Source organism: Amblyomma maculatum, chromosome 10 (assembly GCF_055883805.1).
Source record: "Amblyomma maculatum isolate TAMU_Amacu chromosome 10, ASM5588380v1, whole genome shotgun sequence".
Taxonomy (NCBI): Eukaryota; Metazoa; Arthropoda; class Arachnida; order Ixodida; family Ixodidae; genus Amblyomma; species Amblyomma maculatum.
The window spans coordinates 99,978,255-99,985,408 of NC_139353.1; positions in this window are offsets into that span (position 1 = coordinate 99,978,255).

Sequence of the window (7,154 nt, forward strand, 5' to 3'; positions counted from 1 at the left end):
GACATCAGGACCACTACTACGCCACTTCTGTCCATCAGCTCCAACAGAACTTCACATTGACGCCAGCGCAGTGTGCTCATACAGCGCCACAATGGCGATGAACATGTCGTTGCATATGCAAGCCGTTCTTTGAGCAAGGCTGAGCGTAATTACACGGTAACTGAACAGGAATGCTTAGCTATTGTATTCGGTGTACAACGGTTTAGGTCATATCTTTATGGATGTGCATTTAAAATTGTGACGGACCATCATTTCTTATGTTGGCTTGTAAACCTTCGTGACCCCTGTGGACGCCTTGCGCGGTGGGCTTTGCGCCTTCAAGAATTCAATTTTACTGTGTCTTTTAAGAGTGGTCGTAAGCACGGTGATGCTGACTGCTTGTCACGACTGCCACTTGAAACTACTGATTGCGATAATGAGGTCTTGGATGAATATATAGCTGCTATCTCTACAAGTTTCCCAGATATTGGTGAATTCAAGATTGCGCAGCGGAACGACAACGAGTTGGCGCCGCTTTTTGATGCAGCAAGTTCCCGGAACCCTAAGATCTCATTTTGCATTCGTGACGGTGTACTATACAGGAAGAACTACTCGTCAGTAGGTGCGCGGCTTCTTCTGGTAGTTCCTACATGTCTTAGGTGTCAGGTTCTTCGGGTAATGCACGGCGATGCTACAGCTGGACACCTGGGTTTCGCGAGGACATTGCATAGGACTAAGGAACGTTTCTATTGGTTAAAGATGCGTCAAACTACGCAACGTTATGTGGCCAGCTGCCTCCAGTGTAGCGTTTCAAGCTCCCAACCTGCTCACCGCCGGGTCATCTTCAGCCTATAACGCCACCACGAACCCCATTCGAACAGGCGGGAATTGACCTCCTAGGACCGTTTCCCCGTTCCTCTAACGGAAACCGCTGGGTCATAGTGTGCGTAGACTACCTTACGCGGTACTGTGAAACTGCTGCTATACCATCAGCCACTGCTTCTGATGTCTCGGCGTTCCTCCTACGGTCCATCATTCTTCGACATGGCCCTCCTCGTGTGTTAATAAGCGATCGTGGCCGACAGTTTACGGCAGAAGTTGTAGAAGAACTTCTTCGCCTCTGCTCATCCTATTTTCGCCATTCAACTCCTTACCACCCACAAACAAACGGTCTTACTGAACGCACCAACCGGACGCTTATCAATATGCTTGCAATGTATGTCGACTCCCGCCCCAAAAACTGGGATGAAGTCCTTCCGTTTATAACATACCCATTTAACACTGCTAAGCACGAAACGACAGGCTACAGCTCGTTTTTCTTCTTTATGCACGACCTCTACGAAGCACTTTGGACACGTTTCTGCCTTTCTCACTCCCTGCTGAAACTTCACTAGCACATACTCTCTCTCTGGCTGAAGAAGCTCGTCGACTCGCTAGACTTCGTACTCTAGCCTCCCAGGAATGCTACAAGCAACGCTCCCACAAGCGTCATCAAGATGTTAACTATGCCCCTGGTGACTTGGTGTGGCTTCGGACGCCGTTGCGTAAGCGCGGCCTGTCCCAGAAACTGTTACACCACTATACTGGACCTTTCGTGTTACTAGAACACCTCAGCGCAGTAAACGTTGTAGTCTCTCGCCTGACCACCCAAGGGCGTCGTTCTCGGAAGACTCAAGTAATCCACGTGGCCCGCATGAAGCCCTTCTATCAACGTGACGAACCTTGACTCGCCTGGCGGACATTGCCTGCGAAGGGGGCAGTGTCACGCACTTCCCGCGGCCCTTATTGAAGGAAAATGAGGTTTGGCGGAACAGGCAGAAGAGGACGAGGAAGCTGAGACTCCGCTCTGGTGTGCTACCAATCTACAGCGCATCGAACGTCTGTGTAAATAAACCTCGTAACAATATTTTTCGTTATTGCTAAAACCGTCCCCCAGTGTCAGCACCACCTACTCACGGTTCTGGATACTAGTCTTCGACGCCTCAGTATTCCGCGCCTACTGAACCTCCAGCAAGCCGTCATTACTCCCCAGACCTCTCAGACATGCCCGACTACCGACCGCCCTTCACCGTCGCCGCGACGCGCCGCTCTATCTCTCCAATGCTATGTCGACAGAATGAACACTTCACAGGAGGAAAACTAGAGGCCCCAGTTCCTGAGGCGAGAACTGCGGCCCCGTCGAACTTCCCAAGTCCTCATCTGTCGCCAGTCAAACTTATTGAAGTTTTTGTTGAGGGATTGCTGTCATGGCTATAATTGACACTGGTGCTGCGATGTCGGTAATGGACGCGAAACTATGTAGCTCTTTAAAGAAAGTGAAGACGCCAATTGCAGGACTTTCGTTGCGAACGGCCAGCGCTAAGCATATCAAGCTTTTAGCAGCGTGCATCGCTCGAGTAGTGATCCAGAATTGCCTTTATACAATTTCAGTTCATCGTGCTGCCAAGTTGCTCACGCACTAATTTTAGGCTGGGATTTCCTGTCGCGTCACGTTGCTATTATTAATTGTACTCGCGCTAAAGGGGGTTCTCGACTATGCCCGATGCCTTACTAGACGCTGATCAATCAAATTCCTGTGCTAAAGCCCTCATCGCAAAAGATATCGACCTTCCTCCCTGCTCTTCAGTGCTTGTTCGTGTCGCTTGTGACCCCATTCTCTCCGCACCAGCCCATACTTTCTTGCGCCGCAAGTGCGTTCCATTGCCCTACGCTGTGCTCGCTATTTCCGCTCGCCTTTCCATGTTATGGGTCTCTAACCCATTCAACTCCCCTACTGCTTTTCGCCATGGTGAATGCCTCGGCAGTAGCTAGCCAATCGCATCTCTTCTGATCTCTGAGGAACCTCACGACGCGCCGCACTGTGCCGTGACTGCGCTCAGCCCCCCTTCACCTGCGCCCGCTCCCCCCTTTACAGACTTGTTCCTCCGTTCCATCGACGCAGATCTTCCTCCAGCGGAGCGCATTCAGCTTTTGAACCTACTACATCCCTTTCGCTCCTCCTTCGACTCTAATCAAAGTTCTTTGGATCAAACTTCTACAGTCGCTCATCAGATCGACACCGACACCCACTCACCACTGCGACAGCGCCCCTATCGTGTGTCTGCAACAGAACGTCAGGCTATTGAAGAGCAGGTCGACCTAATGATTAAGAATGGCGTGATTCAGTCCTCACGCAGCCCTTGGGCGTCACCTGTTGTCCTCGCAAAAATGAAAGATGGTTATATCCGCTTCTGTGTCGATTATCGCCTCCTTAATAAGATTACTCGCAAGGAAGTCTACTCTCTCCCGCGCATCGACGACGCTCTCGATTGTTTTCAAAGCGCCGTGCTTTTTTCTTTCCTAGATTTACGTTCCGGGTACTGGCAAGTACCCTTAAAAGCGGCTGATCGCCCCAAAACTGCCCTTGTAACTACCGAGGGCTTGTACGAATTTACAATTATGACGTTTGGCCTTTATAATGCTTCGGCAACTTTTGAGCGGATGACGGACACCATTTTGCGTGGCCTAAAGTCTTGACAGAACTTCTTTCCGGTTGTTCCGACCTTTCGTCGTGGTCGCCAACGTGCGACGATGGCTTCAATACTTTACGCCGCATCCTGACGGCCTCGCCTGTCCTGTGTCACTTCGACCCCACAGCGCCTACCGAGGTCCACAAGGACGCCAGTGATGTTGGTCTCGGCGCTGTTCTCGCTCAGCGCAAATCAGACTATACTGAATACGAGGTAGCCTATGCTAGCCGTACACTCTCGAAGGCTGAATCCAATTTCTTTGTTACTGAAAAATAGTGTTTAGCGATTATTTGGGCTCTTACTAAATTCCGCCCTTACCTCTATGGCCGCCCTTTTGAGGTAGTGATGGACCACCATGCGCTTTGCTGGCTTTCCTCATTGGAAGACCCGTCCGGCAGACTGGCCAGATGGGCTCTTCGTCTTCACGAACATGATGTCCGCGTTGTTTACCGCTCCTGCCGCAGGCATCACGACGCCGATGCACTTTCCCGCTGCCCTCTTACAGCTGAGGTCGAGAGCTTTTCCTCTTCCGACGATTCCCCGCCACCGCTTCACACAATGGCATGCCGTCAGCGCAGCGCAAGACGCTTGCATAAATTCTTTCCTCGATTTTATCTCCAATCCTACGGCTGCTTCTCTATCGTGCGCTCTCCGCCGCCATGCTTCCCACATAGTCATTCGTGATAACCTCTTATACCACCGCAACTACTGCGCAGATGGCTGCAAAGTGGTTGCTAGTTATTCCCCGGCAACTGCGTTCGCCAATTTGTGACTATTTCCACGCTCCGAGTATACTCCTGCGTCTCAAGCCGCCCAGCATGCGGAAGACTGTTGACAAATTGCCCGCGCATTCACGGCTAACACTCAGTACCGCCATAAATCCAACCATGACAAGCAACACTCGACAACGGACTTCTTGTCTGTGGATACTGTGGATACCTTCCAATGCTCCTGGATTGTCTTCGAAATTTCTTGCTAAATACCACGGCCCATACAGGGTTCTAGAGCGCACTCCTCCGGTTAATTATGTGGTGGAACCTCTTACGCCGTCTCATGATATACGCCGGCGCAAAAGCGAGATTGTTCAAGTCCAGCGCCTGAACTCCTATTTCGACACTGCCGTCTTGCTCACTTCGTGATCCCCAGGATGGCTCCTGTTCGTCCCGCGGGCAATTGTGAAGAGGAAGCAGTGCATGGAGAACCTTCCAGTTAGTGGCATCGATATCGGTGAGCGTGTTGGACCTGACTGTGTTCGCCGCTGATCTGCCCAGTGCCCAGTCCGAGTATCTCAATAAGCCCCCATCTTACATTATATATATATATATATATATATATATATATATATATATATATATATATATATATATATATATATATATATATATATATATATTTGATGGTCTTTCACATATTGTTGCTTCCTAGTCTTGCATGGTAGTGAACATGTGTGGAATACTATAGGTACAAGATAAGAGATCAGCTATTAACCGAATAAGAAATACGGGTTACGTAAAAAGAATTAGCAAAGGAAACTGCAAGATGGGAGCCATTAGTGTGGTCGCTTTTTTACCCTTACATACGGAGCTAAACTGTCTGACAGTTTTTCCGGGGAGAAATAAATTTCCATACAAAAGAATTTTGCTGAAGTCGTCCACGCATCGGTTGACTCGAAGCCGATGGGTGTGGTGCCGGCACAGCCTTATAACAAAAACTGGGAAAGGATTCAGTGTTATTGGATGGTTGTGCGCAAAATATATTTAATAAGCAGTCTCTATACACATATAAACACATACATCTATTAAAACGCGTCTTGAATTTCTAATCTCGATCAGCATATTGAGAAACCGAAATCAGGAAGAGTTGCGCTCAAATTTACCGAGCAAGTATTGCCGAGCATCGTAATCATCGACCATTTTTTTAATTTCGCTTTTGCAGGCATCACCACCGATGGCTCCTGAACGTAATCGCCCAAGCTGGTTTGATAACTCCCCACAGACGCCACCTGTATCATCGAAAGGCAAACAACGTCCAAGAAGGAGAAACAGAGAGCATTCAGCTGTTTTTGGGCGCGTATTTTGCAGGCTGTGCTGCGTCGTTCGTAGCGCTTGCATGCGAGCTTACAATCGCGCGCTTTCGACGCAACAAGCACCAGACGTGGGCATCACCTCGAGGCATTCGAAATTTGGATTAGGTTAACAACCATGTGTATTTGCATCAAGGTAAGCTGCCGGTGCTAATGAATAGGGCAATATTTCTAGACTATACGGTGTTATATTTGGGAACAGAATTTCGAAGTACGCATTTTAGGAGGTTTAGCAGATTGTTGCCGTTCCTGAGACACAAATCGGTGTATTGTTTGTAGTATTAGTGGTAGTAGTAAACCAGTAGTTGTATTAGTAGGAGGTAGTAGTGGTACTAGTAGTAATGTAAGAGGGGGTATTGAAAAGTAAGCGGAATTCACACAGGAGATGAGGGGAAAAAATCCGTGGACAGCAAAGTTGAGCTCACAGAACAATAGCAATGCCACAGAGGAGAAGGTTCATTATGTTGTTCTTTGCCACCTTTACAACAGTCGTGGTAGTTGATGTAATCAGATATGCCACAGAGGAGAAGGTTTATAATGTTGTTCTTTAGCACCTTTACAACAGTCGAGATAGTTGGTGTAATCAGAGAGTGGTTTGCCACGGTAACCTTCCAGATGGTTGTCTGCGTGAGAGAATTAGGAGAAGGTGGTTCGCCGACCAGAAAGGTATGGCAAAAGCTAAGAATTCACTCAGATACCCACTGTAGTAGTGGGGTGCACATGATGTCCTATTTTTGTGTTTCTCTGTGTGTGTGCGTGTGTGTTTGTTCGAGAGGACAAATAAAATGAGAGGCATATCCCCTCAATTCGCAATCAGTTTTTGTTTTATTACACTGATGATATCCAAAAACAACTGCTCTTTCTCCACATACTCCCAACCCTCACCGCCCATTACCTTTCCGCAGATTGAGGCGTCCTCCTATTTTAAATTCCTAACAAAACCACGTGCCAAGGCACATAGATGCGCATTGTGTAGATATATAGACGCAGCTAGATGACTCCAATTTTACACGATATATTATTGGGCTCGCTGGGTCAAAAAAGCTATTGACGTAACCCAGAATAAAAATGCGCACGTAAAATATTGAGAACATGATTTCATATCTGAATTTCGACGAAACCATACTTTGTGCAGCGTTCAGGGTGGGGGAAGAAGGGGGGGGGGGGGGGACATCCTTTCGCATCCCTCTGCTAGTCAAGTTGGCGCCTAGCTCGTGATGGAAATTCCAAACGACGGAATAAGTGCCTCCAGTTCCATTCCGTGCACTCTAGCTGTAGGTGTCAGCCAAGAGGTGCGACAATTACTGCGCCTCCTTTCTCGAAAAACTAATTTAAATGAAATATTAAAAATCGCAGAATGAAAAGGCTGCGTTCAATACGCTATAGTGCCTAATCTTAAGGCGGAGCTTCAGCGTTACCTTATTTCACAGGTGTACATCTGTAACACGCCCGTACCATGGTTACGCGTCTTTCCAGGGAAGTCGACGTAACCGGAGAAAGATTGCCATAGAAGTGACATCCGGAAGTTAATACCGTGAGAATAGCGGACGGAAGGGGCACCGTACCATACGGAAGACAATTTG